Source organism: Ambystoma mexicanum, chromosome 1p (assembly GCF_040938575.1).
Source record: "Ambystoma mexicanum isolate Mex_15411 chromosome 1p, UKY_AmexF1_1, whole genome shotgun sequence".
NCBI classification, from domain to species: Eukaryota; Metazoa; Chordata; class Amphibia; order Caudata; family Ambystomatidae; genus Ambystoma; species Ambystoma mexicanum.
Genome location: NC_090921.1, coordinates 1,323,879,071 through 1,323,904,278, shown reverse-complemented (window position 1 = coordinate 1,323,904,278; position 25,208 = coordinate 1,323,879,071). Strand labels below are relative to the sequence as shown.

The 25,208-nt window shown below is 44.2% G+C and overlaps 1 long non-coding RNA gene across 1 annotated transcript; it reads left to right on the top strand.

Annotated features, from left to right (window-relative positions):
• The first annotated feature begins 24,301 nt into the window (after window positions 1-24,301).
• On the top strand, window positions 24,302-24,998 carry LOC138575522 (uncharacterized). Its single transcript, XR_011303951.1, has 3 exons — window positions 24,302-24,336; window positions 24,442-24,548; window positions 24,897-24,998. It is a non-coding gene; the product is annotated as an uncharacterized lncRNA (long non-coding RNA).
• The last annotated feature ends 210 nt before the right edge of the window (window positions 24,999-25,208 follow it).

Genomic DNA, 25,208 nt, shown 5'->3' with positions numbered 1-25,208 from the left:
AAGTCTGACAGAAAAATTGGGATGATTGGAGAATTTATAGGCCTGTGTTAGGGAAGTTGGCCATTTAGGAATTTCGATTAGTTTTACTTTAGGGAAAAAGACAGCCCTCTTCCTAGAAGAAGTCGGGGTTAACAGCAAATAGGATCACCCAATTAAATTACAGTCTATAGTGTTCAGTACACCCCGGGAATGACCTTTGTTAATTTCAAATTTAAAAAAAAAATCACCCTGTGGTACTCTGCCAAGGGAAATTAATTAAATTAATATGTTTAGTTAATTAGGCAACGGATCTACACAGTCCTCCCCCCGCCCACTATAAACAGAAAGGATTTAAGGCAAGCAGATTCCCCCACGTTTTGGTCTACCAAAGCTCCGTTCTACTTACATAAAAAGCCTCTGTTTAAAGAGCAAGAGACTGCAGATAGAAAATGGCAGAAGCCATCTATTTGGTCTTTGCGGAAGAATTTATAGAAGGGATATTGGAAAATCCCTCTATTTTAGGTATCGAACAACAAGCTGCCGTAGCCACAAAAGGGGACGATTGGAATGAACTGGAGATCCTCAGAAAGAAACTCATCAGAACGGAACTGCATGGGGCAATCATGACAGAATACCTGCGGGCACATATTGCAACGAATGGGCTGATAATCAGAATTGAACCCAGAATCTTCCTGGAGGAATTACAATTTAGAAAGGATTAGAGTTTTGTTGCAAATAAGTGCACAAGGGGCTGGATAATTTTGATAATCAACACCGCCAAAACCGTCTCTGAAAGAATAATGAACGAAATCATTACAAAACAGGATGCAATGGCAACGAAAATGATAGTAGGGGATTATCTGAAGAATATGGCAGTGCTGGACGCAACAATAAAAGAATTCAAAGAATTAAACTTGAATAAAAAAATCATAAAACTAAAAAAGGATATTTCCGTATTCTCACATGAAAAGAAATACCCCTACACAACTATAATGAATATTACGAAGAATCAGAGAAAGGTGGCAATATACCCAACAATACAGGCCCCACAAGAGGCAGACAAAACCAGCAAAGAAACAGACCGAGACCAGGGAATTGGAACTTCTCCAATGGCAGTTCAGATGAGGACACAGGAAGAATGAACAAAACTCTCTGGTTTGAAGATCAAGAGCAGAACAGGGGTGGAAACACTCAGGGTTTTCAAGTTTCAAGAGGCCATGGCAGACCAAGAGGGTGGTGGCAGGAGCAATCACCCAGGGTCACCAGGAACTGAGGGAGAGGTTGGTACCAGCAGAACAACCCTCAAGAATAAGAGAAGAGGCAGAAAAATCCTTGGTAGTGGACCTCTCTGATGTGGTCCTCTCACCAGATTACCACAAGGTCCTTCAAAAAGGGCTTTCATTTGTCCCTACTTCGACACACGATCCCTTCCAGACTAGAATTGAGATTACTCAACTCTTAAGAAAAATACGATTGAAACAACATTTTGCAAAGAATATCTACGCAGGTCAAAAGGATGTGACTGGATTACACAACAAATCCACTTATTATCCACCTCCACAGTCCAATACAGTGGAATCACAAACGTTTGAAAAAGTGATTCTGAAGAAACTTGAGCAAATTGAGAAAGAGGAGAAAAAATATTTTAACAACATGACCAGGATGGAAAGATTAGCCCTACAAGATCTACAGAACAACGATAAAATAACAATAAAACCCGCTGACAAAGGGGGAGCTATCGTTGTTATGAATAAACTTGATTATGAAGGGATGGTAAATACCTTGACCGAGGATCGCACCACATATCGAAGACTAGGGAGTGATCCTACAGAGAGACTCAGGAATCTGATTAATCCGATTATAGAGGAGGCAGAAGCAGAAGGACACATTAGTGCCAAGGAAGCTGCTTTCCTGAGTCCACAACATCCAAGATGTCCTGCATTTTATGCGCTCCCTAAAATTCACAAAGTGGTCTCCCCACCACCAGGACGATCCATAGTTTCAGGTATTGGCTCCATCCTGGAACCCCTGTCACAGTTTACAGATTTCTTCCTACGGACTGAAGTTACCAAAATGCGATCATACACCAAAGACACCACGGCGGTATTGATTTATTTGGAACACCTCACCTTGAACAACCCTGATACTTTCATTGTAACCATGGATATAGAATCTCTATATTCCAGAATCCCCCAAAGGGAAACTCTGAAAGTTCTGGAAAAGGTTTTACAGGACAAAATAGAGACCTTGGAAATGCCTACCTCATTTATTTTACAGCTGGCAGAGATAGCATTGACCAAAAATTACTTCCTAAAGGGAGAAAGCTATTACGAACAGATAGCAGGAACTGCGATGGGCGCGATTTTGCCCCGGCATTGGCCAATCTATATGTCACAGATTTCGAGGAGAAACATATCTACCCAGACTAATCCCTTCTCTACTAACATCCTGAGTTGGCATCGCTATATTGATAATATCCTTATGATTTTTGAAGGAGATATAGCTACACTGGACAATTTCATCAATTGGGTCAACCATCGGAATCCGTTCCTGAAGGTTACACATGAGGCAAGTAAGAGCGAGGCCACCTTCTTAGACTTGAAGATCACCAGGACTGGGCAACCCCTTGAAACCACAGTGCACAAGAAGAAGACGGATAGGAATTCCCTTTTAGAATACTCCAGCTTCCACCAAAGGTCCTTGAAAGATAACCTCCCTTTCGGACAATTCGTCCGTTTCAGACGCAATTGCACAACAAGAATTGAATATGACAGACAGGCAGAGAGACTAACCAGCAACCTGAAGGAAAGGAATTACCCCAATAAAATAATCAAACAAGCAAGAAAGAGGGCAAGAAATATACCCAGAGAGGTAACACTCACTCAACATGGAAAGAAAGACAGAGGAGAGGACGTCATCACAGCAGTTTTCAGCCATTCACCAATCATTAACCGCCTAAAAAAAGAAATTAAGAAGGCCTGGCCCCTACTTAACGTAGAAGGCAATTTACCAACACCTCTTTTTGCTATTAAACAAAGAAGAAACTTAAGGGATAGCTTGGTCCATACATATAAAGAAAGCTAGACTATAGAAACAACAACTTTGTGGAATACACCGAGGCCATCGGGGCATACACCATGTAACAACTGCTCCGTTTGCCAATTTACAAAACGGACCACAACCATTGATATCGGCTGGGAGCATCCATGGGAACAGAGGCATCTCACTAACTGTAATACCACCAATGTGGTCTATCAGATCCAATGCCCATGCAATAAAAGATACATTGGGATGACTACCAGGGCCATCAGAACGCGGATGTGTGAACATAGGTCCAACATCAGGACAAAAAGACGCACGGCCCCATTAGTAGAACACTACATCACAATAGGCCATACAGAAAACGACCTGGCATGGACAATACTCGAAAATGTACTAGTACCCAGAAGAGGTGGGAATATATCAGCACTCCTTTTGAAGAGAGAACAGATGTGGATCTTCAGATTGCAAGGCCATAAGACTGGCTTGAATGAAAAAATCTGCTGGCAGGCTTTAGCGGTAAAATAACTGGATAGTACACATACTTACATCATATCTTCAATGATGATGTAACTAACAACCCATGTCTAATACTGTAAAATAAGTCATGGCCCAGGAATACCATCTCGTTAGATTCCTGTAGACCTGACTTGATCTCCGGTACCACCTAAGAAAGGGTGTTTTGCATCCAGTACAAATAAAATAAATATACATACGTTGTTGCCATAACTCCCTTGAACATCTGGGAATTCACAGTTCAATATGCCATTAATTGCCTAAGGCAGGCAGGACTGGACACCTATATATGTACAACATGGCACATACAGAATATGCTTACAAGTAGCATGTTATATATCACAGTGCAGGGAGACGAAGCAATGATGACGACCGCAGAGGAAATTACTGTGGCGAACTACAATACCCATGAATCCTTGAAAGATAACAACTCGAATCGCCAATGTCGGCAAAAGCCAGATAAAGAGAAATAAATAGCCGCTTTAATTCGCCTTATCTCGCAAAACGGGGGCCCCCCCTCTCTGTCCAAACACGACTGTTGAGGTAACCATTTGGTAACAATAAGAATAACGACATACTCCCTTCGGCACATTAGAACCACAATTCCCATGCACACCTGGGAATCTGTAGTTCAATGTGACACCATTGTTAGAGAGAGACAGGAGAACTGCATACATAGCATATAGTACATACAGTATACAGCCATAATGAATATATTGGCACTGAGAGGAATAAGATAATGATAGCAACCTCGGAGAATCTCTGGAGGGGCATATGGCAACCACAACTCCCATGAGCACCTGGGAGTAAGTCATGTCTCGAACTGCCGAGATCGGCAATTTCGAGATAAACAATAGGCACACACCTGACTTCCTATACTGGGTACAGCCCGGGTCCTAGAACATTCAGTTGCCAAAGGAAACAGACACCATTCACTGTTGATTCATACGTGAGCAGCAATAGGTCACGTGATGGTAGCACGTGACTCTAAATAGGGAAGTCCCACAAGATGGCGTTCACCACCGCAAACAAGGAAATGACCGCGTCGCGAACAAAATCGAAGGTAAGACCTCAGAAAGGATTCTTTACCTTATTGCAGGTCTGTTTAGCTCCCTTTACAAAAAATAGTCGAACACCTTGAGCGCAGCACACCAGTGCAGAACTGTGGCTGCTGCAACCCGTAATGACCCCTAATAACTAGAACGTGCACCACTCACAGTGCATACTGTGTTTTGATGTATGGCCACCACAGATGACCTTTGTGCACTGACTATAGATAACTAGATTACTCAAAACAAATGGACGTGAGTGGGTTTCACTCTAGTAAACACCTTGGCACTGGGATTTCTTTTCCAGGGTCACCAGACACCCGTTTGAAGAAGACAATCCTGCAATGTGAAAAGGTTCATTAGAATTCAGCCTCACAGTAAGGTAAAATGGCATTTTTTTAGATGTATATGACCCTACAAGCAGAAAAACAGTGGCATGATTTCAAGTATTCTTCCCATTGTCTATTGAATCATAGATACTTACTTGAGCAAGATCCTGAAAGACACCTAATACCAGGATACAACATCCAAATCTGATTGAGGACAGATGTATTGATAATGAGAGATAGGTCACCACAGGTACGGATATCGGAGTTCTTAAAAACCGCCTCACCTGTCTTGATACAGCACTTTTGAGACTGATGATGCCCCACCTGTCCTTTTAACCCCATAGGGCCTGGAAAGTGATCCAATATGCCCATCTGGAAACCCAAAGATTTCCTCAAGACATCCTTGAAAAGGAGCACTGTAAAGAAATTACAGATCTTGCGCAGAATACAGGAAGATTACATCTGTCCTGAAGAAAGCAGCAATTAATTAGCACCGCTGAAACTGGTTGACTTTCATTAAGCAGTCTTGGGCTGATGACCCTGACTCCAAGACCCACTATTCATGTGATAAAAGGGCTTCAATAAACAGATAAATGTAAAGAGCGCATCTAAGTGATCCACTTAACAACTACAAAAGGGACACCTATAGTTTTAAGCTGTGTTTCGACCACTTGGTCGAAATGATATTTTTTACTGATAAGATACACACATTGGAGGCGGGAACATTAAAGCCAAAACCGATGACCAATGGATGTGCACGTTACCTTTTTAGCATAGGAAAGTAGTGAGAGAGGAAAGGGAAAGGACCTCTACATTTCTTTTGTAGTCGCCACAGCAACGAACTCTAGGACGCATGTGACAGCTCCATATGTAGAACATTGACACAGGGCAAATAAGCTATTGCAAAGGGACTTAGACATAGGAATAACTCCCCGCAAACTAAAAAACTACTGTCAATTATGTGTTATGAATATTTGGGTATAGACAGGAGGTGACAGCCCTTTGACTCTATTTGTATCTATTTAAATAGCAGGAAAGCCAGCTGCATTTCAGGGCCTTATGGAACGGTATGGTCGCTCCACTCTCAAGGATGACCCCCAGCTCTCCACCATAGAATCTCTGTCAGCATTTAGGCCTTCCCAGCAATAGAGAGCTCCATCCAGATACAATCTCAGCGTGGCCGAGGCAGATATGGTACCCAGACCTTCTCAGCATGACAGCGTCCCCTCCAGTCAAGCTGCCAGTGGTAGCAGATCTTCCGCCAGGGAAGGAGGTGCAATTCTGCACCACAACCCAGAATCGCTCAACCTGAAGGCCTGGCTCCTGCAGCATTAGAATTCGGAGGGTTGTGATCTTCCAGCGAACTGCAAGGAGGAACTCGCCAAGGCCAGGGCGTCCTCTGCTTTGAAATGCTACAGACTTAAATGGAAGGGATTCGCAATTTGGTGCCTTTCCCAGAAGATCGACCCTCTCAGGGTCACGGCCCCTCAAGTACTTCCATATTTGCTGTTGTTGGCTAAATCGGGGCTGACGCACACCACCTCCAAGGTTCATCTGGCGGCTATCTCCCGCTACACCAGATCCCCAGGACGACCCTCCTTGTTGTTGCACCGGCTAGTCAAGGAATTCATCAAGTCTCAGTGTTATTTGAGCCTTCGGCAAGTGGACTTCTGTAATATTGCACACTGGCCTTGAAATTGGTCAAGATTTAGACCGGCGTTGGCTCTCAATTTGCAAAACAATGCATTGGCTTTATCAAATTAATATCCCCATTTCACTGGAGCCCCAGGTGAGCATTGCGCACTTGGAATAAGACCCTGTTGTGCCGCTCCGACCAGTTTGGCCCACTTAGAAGCCCCTACCCAGGCCGCACTCCATGCTTGCTCCCCGGACTTGCTGGTTCCTTCCACAGCCCTAATTCCCACCTCCCAGCACGCCCCCGGCCACCGATTTGCCTTCCTCCCCTCGTTGCATGGTGTATCCACCATAGGAAGCAGCTGATCTTCCCATTTCACCAGAGTCCGAGGTGAGCATTGCGCACTTGGAATAAGACCCTCTTGTGCCTCTCCGACCAGTTTGGCCCACTTAGAAGCCCCCACCCAGGCCCCACTCCACGATTGCTCCCCGGACATGCTGGTTCCTTCCACGGCCCTAATTCCAGCTTCCGACCACTGACTGGCCTCCCTCCCCTCGTTGCACGGTGTACACACCATAGGAAGCAGCTGATCTTCCCATTTCACTGACGCCCCAGGTGAGCATTGCACACTTGGAATAAGGCACTCTTGTGCCTCCCAGACCAGTTTGGCTCACTTAGAAGCCCCCACTCAGGCCCCACTCTACGCTTGCTCCCCGGACTTGCTGGTTCCTTCCACTGCCCTAATTCCCGCCTCCCAGCCTGCCCCCGACCAGTGATTGGCGGTCTAGATCCTTTTACTACCCTACCCAGGGCATCCCTCTGCCCGTGCAGCCCTTGCGGCTAAGGACCCTGAGGCAAAGGGCAGCTCCAACTGAAGCGGCACCGGAGAGTGTCTGCAGGTGTTAGCAGGGGAAGCCAGTGGCCAGCCGTCAACCAGCAACGACTAGGACTAGTACGGTAGGAGTGGCCTGGGGGAGTAGAGCAATTACTCTGCCCTAGAAACCCAGCCATTTACCATGCTTACCTACACCTGTACAATACTGTGACTACATGCCTCTGCCCCCCTCTCTCCCACTTTACAGGACTCTCAAATATAACTGTGTTTAGATTTATACTCAAACTGCATTGGTAGGTGTAGGCCTCTCACCCACTATACAGGACTCTCAAATCTAGCTGTGTTCAGTCTTGCACTCAATTTGCTTTGTCAGGTGTAGGCCTCTCTCCCACTATACAGGACTCTCAAAACTAGCTTTGTCTAGTCTTGCACACAAACTACATTGCTAGTTAGCTATGTTTAGTCTGATTATCATACGCTGATACCAGCTACAGTAGGTAACCTAGGCCCATCGCTACAGGACGCTCAATTCTAGACCCAGAAAAATAAGCAATTCTCTCCACCTACAGTACGCATTGCTCACACCACTAGCGTGGACACAGGCCACAGACACGGCCAAACATCCATGCACGATAGAACACGTCTACGGCTAAGCACATCCGGCCTAGTTCAAACATAGCCGTCCAGACTGAAACACCTGACGTACCACAACACCTCTGCCACTAGCATTCAGCGACCACCACCCGGTATAGCTGGCCTTACATAGACTCTCTCAACAACAGCAATCTATCTCCGACCTCAAGAGCACCCACCCACGTGTCTGACCTCAACTGGGCTGCTTAGTCGAGCCTTGCCAGACACCAAAGTCTTAGAATGGCAAACATGCACATACGCATCTAAACTAATCCCCTAGAATATCTAACCACATCGACTACGGTCACCAAAGGTGTTCAACCAAGGAAAAAGCACATTGAGGCCACATAAGTGGGGAAAGAGCGCTATGTAAATAACAAAATACAATACAATACAATACAATCTCTTCAGGTGTTTCCTGGCAGCTGTCAGATGGTAATTTTCAGCAGCTCTCTCAGGATGGTAGTTTTTTCAGCTGTCTCACACTGATAATTTTAGGAGCTCCTTTCTTTCCTAATAGTGCATCCTGTCACGGTTTATTAGATGGTCACTCTCAAATCAGGGAGTTCCTTTCCCCCCAATCAAGGTGTCGCACAATAAAGCACTTAGCAGATTCAAATTTGGTTAGGCCTCCAACCTGTATAATACCATTCACCTGATACCCACTGTATCACCAATAAGCTAGGAACCAGGCCGGTATGTAGAAATAATAGTGTATATTTATTTACATTTCTCAATGAATAATAAATGCCAATAACACCAGCCGCCAACTCCTTGGCGCAACACAATAATCAAAAATGCAAAATACTTGCACTAATTGACTGACATGTATTTCTTAATAGACTTTCAGTTACCACAACAAACACAGGTTGAATTTTATGTCAAAATACCCATAGGATTTCTTTGCACATTAACAGAGAGGAAACTTTAAAAATACACAGTGATTGCTTGGTTTATCACAATGCTCTTTTCTCCCAGCAATTCCCCACCCCAAGGCATCAGTTATATATAACCCATTGGTTTAAAGGCAACGTACAGGGAGTGGGAATATAATGGGAATTTCGTTTGGGGTTTTTATTTGAAAGGCATGGTTTTGGAAATTATCTCAGTGGGAAAAACGTTTGGGGAACACACATTCAAATGAAATGCACTGCTTTGGGGTTCTGATTTGGGAATAAATGGGAACATTAATTTAGCAACACACATTTCAATGAAAACAGGGCTTTGGGATTCTTGTTTGGCATTAGAGGGAATATTTGTTTTGCACACACTACATTCACTTTAAAGGCAGCCTTTTAGGGATTCTTATTTTGGGATTAAGGACACCCCTTTTATCTAAGGAAGTCAAGGGTTACAGGAAAATAGGGTCACCCAATTACTTTATTGACTATTATTGCTGTATAACGCTGGGCATGAAATTTGTTAGTTTCGAATGTTAACACAAATCCTCCCGTGATCTTTTCTATATGGGAATTAATTGAATTAACTTTAATTAAATGTGCTAAGGATCTACACAGTTTCACCCCATCAACCACAATTTAATGGAAATGAGTAAGGCAGTTAGTTCCCAACACAATGCATAGCTTTGGGGATATATCTACTTACATAGGAGATCTCTATTCTCAGCTCAGGTCAACCAGATTTCAGACCCTCCTTTGGGAATAGGTAGGCAGCTCACACCTCTGGTATCTATTCACAGTAAGGTCCCTCCAGCCAAAGACCTCTCTCAGATAGGGCTCGCAGCTTCCACACAGAAGACCCCAGCAAGTGTCCCAGGGTCTCCTGTTTGTCTGCTCTTCCGGGACATTAACCTTCCCTCTTCTTTTTTTTTCCTTCTCCCCCTGTTGTCAGTCTTAGCTTATCTGTCTGCTCTCTTCTTTTTGTCGTTCTGCCCCTCTTTAGATTGAAAATTGATATCATATAGTGCTGATGACACATATACATTATGCATAATCCCATACTATGGATTGGACATCTCTCTTTCTGACATGATGCCTACCCCCGGGGACCTAGACCAAGTCCAGCAACCCCGGAAGCAGGCATCAAGTTACCCCAAGCATGCCCAACAACCCCCGCTAGGGGCTATTTGGGTGCAGTCCTGGCGCCTATGGCGCCAGGCTCATATGGAGAGTCAGTCTTGGCGCCATAGGTACCAGGCTCATAGATTAAAACTTACCTGATGCAGACCATGCTGCAAACTTACCTGATGCAGACCATGCTGCAAGAGCTCTAAGCCAAACGAGGCTTGGAAGGGACTATTTTACCTAGGGACTATTTTTTTACTCGGGTGGGGCTGGGGAGGAATACTTACCTGGGACTACTTTGGAGCCCATTTAAACCACGCCCGAAGAGCAGCACACGCTTCGCGTTATTCTGCATCCAGCAGCGTAACGCTCACCGTGCCTGCAAGTCTGCATCCAGTCTTCTGCCAGGCCCGCCTCGAGTTTGGAGCTCCTAGAAAAAGGGAGAAAGAAGGAGAAAAGGTTAGAACAAGAGCAATACCTTTGATCCTTACCTGAATTCCATATTCATCGCACCTTCGAGCTGGAAGAAAGAAGTTATTGTATGCGCGTCGCCTCGCCTGCTGCAGCGCCGCGCTGAACTCACCGGCCTTCGCAGCATCTTCAAATTTCACCGCATCCTCCTGCATATTCCCGCCGCACTCCGGCACCTAAGGGGAAGACAAGAACAGCAAGGTGAGCCAAGGGAATACACAGAGGAATACCCCCCATAGACTTACCTGATTTTACCACCGGGGGTACTATTCTTCTTCACGGGTCGGCGCAGCGTCCACTGCATCCTAGCCGAACCTCGGCCCCTAAGGGGAAACAAAAGGACAGCAAGGTGAAACAAGGGGCTAACAAGGGGAACCCTCCTCACCACAAAAGACTTACCTGATTTTACCGCCGGAGGCATTATTCCCCGAGACGTCATACTTTCTCTCAGCGCCTGAATATGGGAGAAAGCAACAGGTTACATATGGACATTATTTTATCGAACTGTGTTGGATAATAACAATCCTTACCAGAACATTACCGGTTGCCACGAGGAACTCTTCAGTAGGGTCAAGCTGCAACCTGCAAGGAATCGGACAAGAGTGAAAGTCAGACATTTGAACTCTTACGAACTACAACTTACGGCGTGTTGCCGGGAATATCGGAGTCAATATTGTCCTGGAACTCACCAATTCCTTCGAGCCAGTGAAGCAACTGGTTATCTACGCGCCCTGCGCTCAATGCAGGATGGAGAGCTCATCTTTTCAAATCATCAGGTGAGACTATAAGAGGCGACATTCAAGGTGATCAGTGGGGAGAACAGCGGGGTGGAGGAATTTACGCTCAACTCCACGGGTGGTTATTTCCCTTTCTCCATTTACAGAAGAATATTCTTACGGGCCAAGCAAACGAAGCTAGCTGGGCCAGTCCATTACGCCATCTCGGCCCTACGCGTCACATTGGTGGAGACCGCAGCAGTCCAGTCCAGATCGACACATCTGTGGGAGCAAGGTGAATGTAAAAGAACGCAAAGCCTACCTACAAATTCCCTCCCGGGCGTTATGGATACCTCAGAGACTGACCAATTGGCCCAATTACTAGGGGAACTGAGGGCCGAAGTGCATTCCGCCCGTCAAGAAACCAATGCCCTTAGGAGGGAACTGATTTTGTCAAAGGAGCGAACTGATGACCTTGCTAGGCAACTATTGCAAAGCCAGGCTGGACAAGCACCCCTACCTGGTTCCGGGGGAAATCCAGCTCCTGTGTTATCGAGTAACCCAGTGCAAATAAACCTACCTGGAAATATTCCATTAGCTCCACCCGAAAGCTTTGCTGGAGATCCCAAAAGGTTCGCCGTGTTTATGAACCAATGCCGCTTGCACTTTTTATGCAGACCTGGAGCCTTCCCAAACGATCAAGCCAAGGTAGCCTTGGTATTGTCATATCTCAGCGGCATTGCAGCTGATTGGTCAATTCCACTAGTTACTCAGGATGACCCAATTCTTCGGGATTTTCGGGGGCTTTCAAACAAGCATGGAAAGACTATTTGCCCGGCACTCCCAAGAACAAGCCCCGGATAACAAACATTTGTCCCTACTGCAGGGTAACCAGGACCTTCTATCTTACATCGTGACCTTTAATAGGTTGATAGTGGAAACTGGATGGCCTGAGGTAAAACAAATCATGTTATTTCATCGAGGGCTTCGAGGAGAACTCAAGGATGTCTTGGCTCAAGTCGTGAACCCACCTCAAGACTGTGCTGAATATATAGACTTAGTGGTCCAGTTAGATCACAGACTTCAGAACAGAAAGGCTGATCGAGCCAAGTTTGAGAACAGGGTGTTGGTCAAAACCCACGCTAACCCCAAAGGAGCAGAGGCTTCAGAACCCATGCAAATCGGAGGGATTAAAGGACCCTTAACCCAGAAGGAAAGAGAAAGGAGACGGCACATGCAATTGTGTCTATATTGTGGTACTTCTGGGCATTTTCTACGGGATTGCCCTATAAAACCACTGAAGAAGGTGGTAGGAGCTGCTGATAAAAGCCATATGGAGTCAGACTCGGGAAACGACCACGCCCGACAAGCGTAGAGGTCCGCTTGCCGAGCTTGAAGAAGGATACTCAGACCTCGCATTTCATCATACCAATGGTCCTCGTAGATCCAGGGCAGCCATCGTGTATGCACGCAGTAAGGGCATACATTGATAGCGGGGCCATAGGAAACTATGTGGACTACGAATTGGCTTCCAGGATGAATCTGCCTCTCTGCCGAAAAACCACCTCAGATGTCATCACCACAGTTGATGGAACTGAAATTGCCTCTGGGCCTGTAACTCATTCCAGCGCAGAGATGACATTATTGGGTCCGGATGGGCATCGAGAGGCTATTGTGTTTGATCTAATCAAGGCCCCACAGTTCCAAATAATGCTGGGGATACCTTAGTTGGAAACACATAATCCTTGAATTGATTGGCGAGATAAGAGAATAACCTTCCCGGATTGTACGCAAACCTGTTACCCAAAAAGAAATCTGATCGCAGGCCTGGCTACAGTAACCACAGCAGTCATGCAACTACCTCCTGAATACCAAGAATTCTAGGATGTCTTCCAAAAAGAACAGGCAAACACCTTACCTCCTCACAGATCATACAATTGCCAAATCGATCTCATACCCGGTGCACAACCCCCTTGTAGCAGGATCTATGCCCTTACGGAACCTGAGAACCTTCAACTACGACAATACTTAGACCAGTACCTTGTCAATGGCTTTATTCGCCCATCTAAGTCCCCTGCACCTTCAGCTTTGTTCTTCGTGCCCAAAAAGGAAGGTGACCTCAGAACATGCATAGACTACCGCGCATTGAACCAGATAACTGTTAAGAACCGATATCCATTGCCTCTGATCCCTGAACTACTAGACCAAGTGAAGGACGCTTGCATGTACACTAAATTAGATCTCTGGGGGGCATACCATCTGGTACGTGTAAAAGAGGGCGACGAATGGAAGACTGCTTTCCGCACTAAGTATGGGTTATTCGAATACCAGGTGATGCCTTTCGGGTTTTGCAATGCACCTGCAGCCTTCCAATACTTCATGAACGATGTCCTTCGTGAACTCATTGACGTTTGTGTTGTCGTATATATCGATGATATTCTAGTATACGCCTCTTCAGAATCTGACCATGTGAAGCACGTCCGAGCAGTCCTTGAGAAATTGCGCCAGCACAAACTATATGCAAAACTGGAAAAATGCGTTTTTCATGCCACAGAAGTTGAATTCCTTGGGTTTATCCTGACCCCAAAGGGAGTCCGAATGGACTCACGAAAGGTGGACGCAATCCTTAAGTGGCCATCACCAAGTCCAGTTAAAGGAGTACAAAGTATGCTCGGCTTTGCCAATTTCTACCGCAGATTCATCCCGGATTTTTCACATGTACATCCCATCACAGCACTCTTGTGAAAAAATAAACGCTTTATGTGGACTGAAAAAGCTGAAAATGCCTTCCAAGAGCTGAAAGCGAAATTCACGTCTGCACCTGTATTAAGGCACCCGCGCCCTGAACTTCCATACATAGTGGAAACTGATGTATCCAGTCTAGCCATGGGAGCTGTCCTGTCTCAAAGGGACCCTGAAACTGGCCAGCTTCACCCAGTAGCGTTTTGGTCCAGAAAGTTCTTGGCACCTGAGTTAAACTATGCGGTTACAGATGAGTTATTAGCCATTAAATCCGCCTTCAAGGCTTGGCGGCACTATCTTCTCGGTGCCAGGCATACCATTACTGTGATCACCGATCACCGGAGCTTACAGTATTTAAAGACAGCCAAGGCCCAATCGTCACGTCAACTCCGATGGGGATTGTTCTTTGCCGAGTTTGATTTCGTGATAACCTATCGACCAGGTTGTAAGAATGGTAAAGCAGACGCCTTATCCCGAATAGGGATGGGAGAGGCAGAAGTGAACCCTGAACCAGCACCTATAATTCCAGAACAAAGGATTCTTGGCATGACTACTCTACAGACTCTAGAGGACATTCAGGTAAAGATCCAGCAACTCTTTGATTCTACAGCCTTGCAGGACTGGGTAAAGAAAGGCCCGGACTACTCTGTCACCAATGATCTGCCTTATTACCAAGGACGGCTATTTCTGCCACACAAGGAACTACAAGAGCTAGTCATTTCCCGTTATCATGATACCCTAATGGAGGGGCACCCAGGTATTGCAAAAACTGAAGCTAAATTAAAAGACAATTCTGGTGGCCCACCTGGCGAAAGGATATTAAATCATTTGTGATGTCTTGTGGCATTTGCGCCCAAAAGAAAAGTCAAAAGAAAAAACCAGCTGGACTCTTACAACCTTTAGACATTCCGCCTACACCATGGCACACCTTATCGTTAGACTTTATTACTGATCTACCCCCATGCAATGGATTTAACACCATTCTAGTTATTGTGGATCTTTTTTCCAAGATGGCCCACTTTATTCCTTTAAAGGGATTACCTTCTGCTTCAATCCTGGCCAAGGAGTTCCTCGAAAACATTGTTCGCATACACAGATTTCCGTCCGTATTGGTCTCTGACCGGGGCAGTCAATTCATTTCACATTTTTGGAAAAAATGCTGTCAATTGACGCAGATCGATGTGAGGTTATCGACCAGTCACCACCCCCAGACCGATGGTCAAACGGAGAGGACCAACCAGACTCTCGAACAATACCTGCGTTGTACATTACATCAGACGGAGAGTAATTGGAAAGACATTCTTTGGATCGCCGAATATGCATACAATAATTCAGTACACTCTGGAACTGGACAAAGCCCCTTTTATACCTTATATGGGCACCATCCTCGAACCTCAGACCTTGACTCAACCCAACACTTAGAAATGCCCGCAGTGGACCATCTGCACGCTACGATTACACAAGCCTTTAAGGAAGCAACTACACATTTAAAACAGGCGAAAGAAAAATACAAGAAAGATGCTGATCGGCATAGAAGTGATTCTCAACAATACCAAATAGGGGACCAAGTATGGTTATCCACAAAACATATACCTCTAAAGGGAACACGGACCTTTAACCCCAGATATTTTGGACCTTACTCTATTAAGGCCATTATCAACCCGGTGGCTGTCAAGTTGGACTTACCTGCTAATATGCAAATTCATCCCATCTTTCATGTGTCACTTTTGTAGCCAGTACAATCAGGGACAAGATTAACCAAGCCACCAGACCCCATCCTTGTAGACGGAGAACCCAAATTTGAAGTTAAGAACATCCTGGACTCCAAGCTGATAAAGTCAAAACTTTTTTATTTAATCGACTGGAAAGGTTACGGACCACAGGAAAGGTCATGGGAACCTAGTGACCATGTTCATGCACCCCGATTGGTGAAAAAATTCCACTGAAATTTCCCAGACAAACCGAAACCACAGGGAAGAACGACTTTAGGAGGGGCTTTGGGGGGGGAGTGCTGTCATGATGCCTACCTCCGGGGACCCAGACCAAGTCCAGCAACCCCGGAAGCAGGCATCAAGTTACCCCAAGCAAGCCCAACAACCCCCTACTAGGGGCTATTTGGGTGCAGTCCTGGCGCCTATGGCGCCATGCTCATATGGAGAGTCAGTCCTGGTGCCATAGGCGCCAGGCTCATAGATTAAAACTTACCTGATGCAGACCATGCTGCAAACTTACCTGATGCAGACCATGCTGCAAGAGCTCCAAGCCAAACGAGGCTTGGAAGGGACTATTTTACCTAGGGACTATTTTTTTACTCGGGTGGGGCTGGGGAGGAATACTTACCTGGGACTACTTTGGAGGCTATTTAAACCACACCCAAAGAGCAGCACACGCTTCGCGTTATTCTGCATCCAGCAGCGTAACGCTCACCGTGCCTGCAAGTCTGCATCCAGTCTTCTGCCACGCCCGCCTCGAGTTTGGAGCTCCTAGAAAAAGGGAGAAAGGAGGAGAAAAGGTTAGAACATGAGCAATACCTTTGATCCTTACCTGAATTCCCAATCCATCGCGCCTTCGAGCTGGAAGAAAGAAGTTATTTTATGCGCGTCGCCTCGCCTGCTGCAGCGCCGCGCTGAACTCACCGGCCTTCGCAGCATCTTCACATTTCACCGCATCCTCCTGCATGTTCCCGCCGCACTCCGGCACCTAAGGAGAAGACAAGAACAGCAAGGTGAGCCAAGGGAATACACAGAGGAATACCCCCCATAGACTTACCTGATTTTACCACCGGGGGTACTATTCTTCTTCACAGGTCGGCGCAGCTTCCACTGCATACTAGCCGAACTCCGGCCCCTAAGGCTAAACAAAAGGACAGCAAGGTGAAACAAGGGACTAAAAAGGGGAACCCTCCTCACCACAAAAGACTTACCTGATTTTACCGCCGGAGGCATTATTCCCCGAGACTTCAAACTTTCTCTCAGCACCTGAATAAGGGAGAAAGCAACAGGTTACATATGGACATTATTTTATCGAACTGTGTTGGATAATACAAATCCTTACCAGAACATTACCGGTTGCCACGAGGAACTCTTCAGTAGGGTCAAGCTGCAACCTGCAAGGAATCGGACAAGAGTGAAAGTCAGGCATTTGAACTCTTATGAACTACATACTTACGGCGTCTTGCCGGGAATATCGGACTCAATATTGTCCTGGAACTCACCAATTCCTTCAAGCAAGTGAAGCAACTGGTTATCTACGCACCCCTGCGCTCAATGCAGGATGGAGACCTCATCTTTTCAAATCATCAGGTGAGACTATAAGAGGGGACATCCAAGGTGATCAGTGGGGAGAGCAGTGGGGTGGGGGGATTTACACTCAACTCCACGGGTGGTTAATTCCCTTTCTCCATTTGCAGAAGAATATTCCTACGGGCCAAGAAAACGAAGCTAGGTGGGCCAGTCCAGTCCATCATCTCGGCCCTACGTGTCACACTGGTGGAGACCGCAGCAGTCCAGTCCAGATCGATGCCTCTAAGGGAGCCAGGTGAGCGTAACACTTTCTCCCCTCCTCACTAATCCGCCCACTGCCAGCCGATAAAACAAGGAGTTAGAAGGTCTGGATTATGAACAATAATCGGAGGAGAAAAGGCATCATTTCAAAACGACCTGTTTATACATTTTTGAATTCTACAATTTATGATGAATCGGGAGACACTAGTTTTATCGCGGAACGACCTTCCTAGCAGGAGCTGTGATTTTTCCTGGTTTATTCATGAGCTGAAATCATTATAAATGTCAAACTTTACAAAACACACATTAATGTTTCTTTCTATCAGCTCACCAACTTTCAAGTTCCTCTGAATTATGAGAAGGCCAGGATCATGGTTTCCTTTCTAACTCAAATTCTATACATCACATACAGAGAACTGAAGGGCTTCTTATGACCTTCGAAATGAGTCTGGAATGAACCCATCATGAGGTACAGTTCTCCTTTTCTGAATGAAACAGCATCCCAAGTTATCTCAATGGCAATACATTCATATGGAAAGTCATAGTTTCATATTTCCTCAGAAACATCTGACCTAAACTTATCAGTAGTGCCCGTTTCTACACATTGTTAGAAGATCCATTGGTGGCTCTGAGAGGCAATTTATTGGGGTCAAGAAAGACCTGAAAGGTAATTTCTGTTAGCAGCCTTAGCTGAAGCTTCCACAATTTTGATCTAACTTTTTGTGTTGCTTTGCATTTTAACCTGAAAACCAGACCTCTTTTCGTGGTGGGCCCAGCACAAAGTTCTTGAGGTCAACGTTTCAGAGGCACAAACATTTCAGTTCAGTGGGAAAAATAAGCTGCATCCATAATTCAGAAAGGATAGCATTTTAAATCGAAACGATGTGCTTAACATGTAACATTTTGCATTGCATCTGGCCGGCTGTCCATGAATAAAGTAATTCTTTAATACCCTAGTTGAAAAGATATGAGTCTCACTTTCAGTATTATTCACACATAGGCCAGAGTTAACATAGGAAACAAGTGTTCATTTCTACAAATAGGCCTATCATTTTAAATTATGTCATTGTGAATGTTGAAAAGTATGTCTTTTTTTGTATTTGTGACAAATGCAAAGTGCTTGACTTCACTGTAGATTTCTGGATCACAGTCTTGTGATGCATTGAAGCCAATGTAACATGCTGCTGTCTCTTTAAGCAGAATTGAAGCTTTTCATATTTTATTAAAACAGCATTTTCCTTTTCCCATGCATTGGGCACAGCCAGCAGTTTTAAGTTCTCAGGCACATTTTCCTTCACTTGAGTGCCTGTTCATTTCGGTAAAGTTGAGAGAGGTCCATTTTTGTTTATTATCTAGGCCTTATGTTGGAAAACAATGTTTTGCACCGGCTTGCATATTCCAATGGGTCTCAATATCAGTCAGCTTCATTCTCACAATAGGGCCTTGCATGGCATCTCAGGGTCTGTCACTCTGGGGCTGATTTTGCACCCCCACAATCCACTTTATATAGCAGCGATGACACCATCAAGTATCCTGCAAGAGTTCTCGCAAATACGATTGGACAGCTACCCTTCTCTCCTTCTCCTCCCAAATCCAGCCTCCCTCTTAGGATTAGTTTAGGAGTGTGGAGCAGACATATGCCAATTCCCATTTGCAATCCCCTTTGTTTTCATGTCAGATTTTGGGAAAAATCTAGTTATGTGTCAAAACTTTGTGATTTACTAGTAACTGCCACAATATATATATTTTCTGATTCAGCTAATAAGGGGGAAACAAATAAAATGACAGCCAGGTCCGCACCATTTTGCACACCCATTTGGCAATTTTCTGTCATTTTTACAAAAAGCATAATCATTAGGAACATGCAATTTATTATCCGTATTCCTCATGTTATTCTCCACCAGTTTGCCAATTCTCAAATTTGGAACATTTTCAGATCACCCAGAAACCCATTTTAGATGGCCATTTCAGGCGGCCCATTTTAGATGGCTTTCTGGGGCCTGCGTCCAAAATACCTTCAGCTAGTCCTCTGTTAATACCTCCCCTCTTAAGCTCTTCATTCCTCTACCTTTAACTCCCTCAGGGTCAGTCGTTTTTCAAAGACATGAGCTGGGGGTAGATCTCTGTCTTTGGCTGGGGCCTCCCTCTGGAATAGCCTCCCTGCCACTCTAAAATATGAGGAGAACCATCTCCGGTTCCAGTAGCACCTCAAGACCTTCCTCTTTGCTTCTGCCTTCTCTCCCCTGCTGATCTACTCTCTCTTGGCAATGTGCACCTGGCCACCCTCTGTCCCCTGGGCCCAGGTACCTGCTCACCCTCCTGCACTGCCACCTGGCCACCCCTTGAAATGGGGACTGTATCTTTACCCATACAACTCCCCACCACCCCCATTTTCTTCCTTTTCTGCACTTATTCAGACCTGCCCAGTCCCCCCATTTTCTTGCTTTTCTGCACTTATTCAGACCTACCCAGTCTGCTGCCGTAAACAATGCACTTGTCACTTTCTGGCTGCACTTCCACTGTTTATTGCTTCTATTATCTATTTATTTGTATTTATTATTATTTATCTGTTCTCCTCTGCTCCGCACTCTCCTCTCTCCCCCTCCTTCCATGCTCTTGCTCCCCTTTCCCTTTCACTTGCACGTTCTCAATGTCACTGGGCCTAGTAAGATCGTTGATTTGTTCTCGCTTGTTCCCGCTCTGAAACACTTGTGTATGAGTGCGATAAAAATAAAATATCATATCGTATATCATTACTCTTCAATTTATTTAATGTGATTTCGTTTAAGTAAATTAAACTTTACACATATCAAAAAACAAACATACACAATGAATAAAACAGAATAAAAATAGAGTACACAATATCGATATATATACATCCTCACATGATTACACAGTTATCAAGATAAAATACCTTCATATATCAACCACAGGAAATGTTAAAAAGAAGAAGTGAATATTGCCTGTAAAAAGTTATGCTGATACTCAATTCAGGTTAACCTCAGTCAAAGTTATTATAGTTATTTTTGATCACACTTTTTAGCAGAGGGCCCAATTTAGATTCAATCCTTGTCCATATGTTGTATGAAGCCACTAATAAGCTCATATTCCCAGAGTTTATGCAATATTGCCAAAAAGATTGGTCACCAATGGTTCCTAAATTATGTACATATCTGGCTAACATTGCCTGATGGATTTGGCCATGACATGGCATTTAGTTAATAAATGTCTTGCAGTCTCAGGAGTTTCTACTTGTCTGCAGAATCGACAAATTTGATCTTCTATCGGTATTTATGCTTTACATCCCAAGTTCATCCTAGTGGGGAGTTGTTCCAGTCTTAGCAAGATGATGAATCGCCTGAGTCTAATTGCTGGGCAGAGAATTATAACCAGAACGGACAAAATTATCCACCTACGGGAGGAAGTAAAAAGGTTGCATTTAAAAACACATCCTTCAGCTCAAGTGATGGCAGTCTGAATGGTGATTCATACCCCAATCGAGGACGATCTAATAGACGCCCCCGTGGAAAACGGAATTACAGTGGCAGGAACATGCCAAACCGTGGTAACCAACAAAATAGGGGCAATATGCAACAACAACCTTTTTTAGAGAGAGGCCAGGACGAATGGGGCTTCGAACCACATTAGACACGAAGCATGCAAGCATTGTGGTAAATCTCTTAGATTATTCACCTACATCTACTGAGTACACAATGCTTTAAAAAGGAATGGGTTTCATTTCCACAAATTACCATGACAGATTTACCTTTCGCCAAGAGTTCACCCAGTTTATGCACAAGATCCATTTGTTCAAACATTTCAAAGGAACAGAATACGAACCTGAGAACTCTGACTCAGGGCTACAGAACAAATCGGCGTTTTGTGTACCCACTTCACTGCAGAGCGCAGAGGCAAAGACCTACGGGAATTGCGTCTTACACGATTTGGGAATACTAGAACTTAACCTAACAAATCGGAATGCGTATAACAACACTAGTAAGAAAGAAGAAGAAGCAATGAAAAACCTCCTAAATAATGAACTGATAGTCATTCGCAAAGCAGATAAAGGGGGAGCAATTGTTCTACAGAATCGAGAAGACTACGTAATCAAGTGCAACAGACAACTCTTAGATCTCAGCTGCTATAAACCTCTAAATCAAGACCCGACGTCCACACTACAAAGTTTGATTAATAACAAAGTGGATAAAGCAGAGCAAAGAGGATGGATCACTAAAAAAGAGGCTGATTTCCTCAAAAAGGATAAACCGCGCATACCTCAATTTTATACACTTACCAAAATACATGAATCCATGACCAAACCGCCGGGCCATCCTATTGCTTCAGGGGTCAATTCTGTATTAGAACCCCTGTCTAAATTTGCAGACACCTTTCTCCAACCCATGGTTCGCAAAATGGCATCCTTTGTTCAGGACACTACACAAATAATAAAAGAAATGGAAGAATTATCTTTTGACCCTACCATTGAAATCTTACTAGGGTTAGATGTGGTAGCACTCTATACCAGCATTCCGCAGAGGACATCCATCGAAATGTTGGAAGAAAAACTTCTCTCTGATCATGAAGTTGGTTCTACACCTATTTCTTTCATCCTCTGGTGTGCGGAAATGAGTCTAGTTGAAAACTACTTCCACCTCAATGGCAAATGTTTCCAGCAAATACATGGCACGGCAATGGGAGCCACTCTAGCCCCGAGTGTAGCTAACCTTTACATGGAAGCCTTTGAAATTAACAAAATCATGAAAATAATAAATCCTTTTTTCAAATATATACGTATCTGACAAAGGTACATCGATGACATCTTTGTAATTTGGTCTGGCCCGAAAACAATCCTTGAAGTGTTTCTGGTGTGGATAAACAGCCAAGACAGACATCTGAAATTCACATCTAACTATAGTACCAGTGAGTCCTAGACATTACCATCACGGTAGACCCCATGAAGAACTGCATCTTTGTCAAACCCTACAATAAACCGACAGACAGAAATTCACTGCTGCATTATAGTAGCTCACATCCTAGACATGTAAGGGACAACCTCCCTTTGGGCCAATTCTTGAGGCTCAAAAGGAATAGTTCCAAAAAGGAGGATTTCAACAAAGAAGCTGTCAAGATGCAGAACAAGTTACACCAAAGAGGCTATCCGCATATGATCGTCAGGAAAGCTCTTAAAAGAGCTAACAACAACAATCCGGAGTCCCTATTGGAATACAAAGAACATTTTGTAACCAAGAAAGATCCCAAAATAATTTTCGTCAATATCTTCAGCAATATGTCTAATGACATCAAGAAGATAATTTTGATAAATTGGCCAATCCTGGAAAAAGGAGAGATACCGGTACCTAGACCTGTTGTTGCGTTCAAACGCAGCAACACTTGAGAGAACAAGTGACCAGGAACGATGTGTTGCTCAAACCTAAAACCACAACGAGCCTGTCCCAGTTATGGGGTCTCCCGAAAAATTGTGGGCCATTATCCATGTGGACAGTGTGTATATTGTAAATACACAACTAAGAGTACAGAGGTAGACATGGGGCTGAAATCTAAATGGCAACAAAAATCACATACCAATTGCAATTCCATCTTGGTAGTTTATGCCATCTGGTGCCCATGTGAAAAAATCTACATTGGCAAAACGGACCGGAAGGTGAAACTCCGTATTGGCGAACATAAAAGCTGCCTAAAAAATCAAATTAAAAACGCACCTATGGTCGAACACTGGATAGAATATCAACACACATTGGAAGACCTGAAATGGACAGTACTCTATGAATTGATTCCTAGTATGGACTATAACAGGGACAAAACGATCCTCCTAAAAAAAGAAGAACAACTTATTATTTTTTTTTTTTTAACCAACAGTTCCAGGACTGGCCTCAATGAGAAAGTGGATTGGAGTCTATCAATTGCTATTCAAACATCAAAACGAAATGTAATTGAACACTACTAACATATTTGACTCACTAACATGGTGCGTGTTTGACAGCTCTTTCCCAATGGCGGTCGCCTCATAATTGCGCGAGTAACATGGATGATCATTGATCATGGAAATATATGAGGGACCTGTTATATTTGACTTACCAACATCGCGCGTTTTTGACAGCTTTCTTCCCAATGAGGCTCGCCTCATTATTGCGCGAGTAACACGGACGAACTTCGATTATGGAAACAAACAAGGGACTTGTTATATTCTTGCACTACTAACTATTAGTTAGTAGCTTGACGTATATTTCAACCACATGACACGTGATCGCTCTAATCACATGATACGCAAGACATTTGGAGACACGTCTATTCAGGTATATAAATCACGTGATTTATTGAACACTCCAGCATCGGCACTGTCAGCACGGATGGAGAGCCACTGGAGGAAACACACTAAGCGGTAAGACTCAGAACCCTGGGCATAAAATGCAGCTACATGTTAAATCTGTAGCCCTTTAAGCTAGCTGAATACGGACTTCCACTCATGTTAAATGGAGAACCGTAGCTAATGAGCTTTAACAGCTGCTCATTTCCTTCTGCTCGTTCGTGCACTGTGACTTAGATTTGACCCTCTCACTCTGTAACTCGAGTATCGCTAAGTTTTGCTTAATGCAGGTGATTGCGAGATGAGGTTTTCCTTTATGCCTCAGGGGCAGCTAACCGCATCTTATGCCTTTATTGTTTACAGGCCAATAACCGGCACCCACAGCAATCTAGCAGCTATTTGTTAGCAAAGGAACGCCACAGGACATTTATCCTGAGTCTGGCCCACGAAACATGGATAAAGCTTTAACACTCTAAACACGATGGAAACAGACATCATATGTTTTCTTCCACTGCACAACCATGTTTGCATACGGAATGGTAAGCAGTATACTCCATCATTGAATGCTTCCATTTCTAATGTCTGCAGAACATACTGACAGAGATGTATTTCGTTTTTTGTTCTTCCTTGTCTCTCTGATGCAGAATAACCAACGTTGTTCTGTGTAACCCTAGACTGTAGCCACACGGAATCAAAGACGACCAACTTGGATGATCTTTCTTATATTCCCTTGTGAATTTCCATTTTTGATGTAAGTGATGATTCTCACTTCGAGCTTTAGCACCTTGATGCACAAATCTATCCTAAGGAGTTTCTGATTCACCTAGTCCTGTTCGAGCCAGCACATTTAGCAGTATCTTTGTATTTGTTGGTGACTCAATCTTTACTCCCATGAGTATTTTCATCCTTACTGAGAGTCACCATTTCTGTTTCTTTTTAGACCACTCAAAGTGATATATTTACCAGTAGAGGCAGTTATATCATTTGTTGACAATTATTTATAAATTAGGTCGACCTTTGATGTTCATTCCTTCCTATTCACTAGAGAATTAATATACAGGGCATTACTCATTTTTACCCCGATCTGTTCCCTTTTCAGATATGGAGTCCCCCTCTTGCTGTTGAGTCTCAAACAATTCTTGGACCATTCACAGGACGAGAAGAGTTTGGACCATCAATTCACATGAATATTTGCTTAAAGCTATTGTATTTGTCATTGTGTTTTTTTTATCTCCTGTTGACTCTGCAATAATCTGATTGTAGTTGTTATTAGGTGATTTGTACCCTCACCATTATCACTAGTGGGTTATTTTTGGTTTTGGTAGACGGCAGACTACCCCTGAAGAATTTCAGTTTACTCTGTTTACACACACGTTCAGAAAGAAACATGTTGGGAAAGTAATGAATGAAT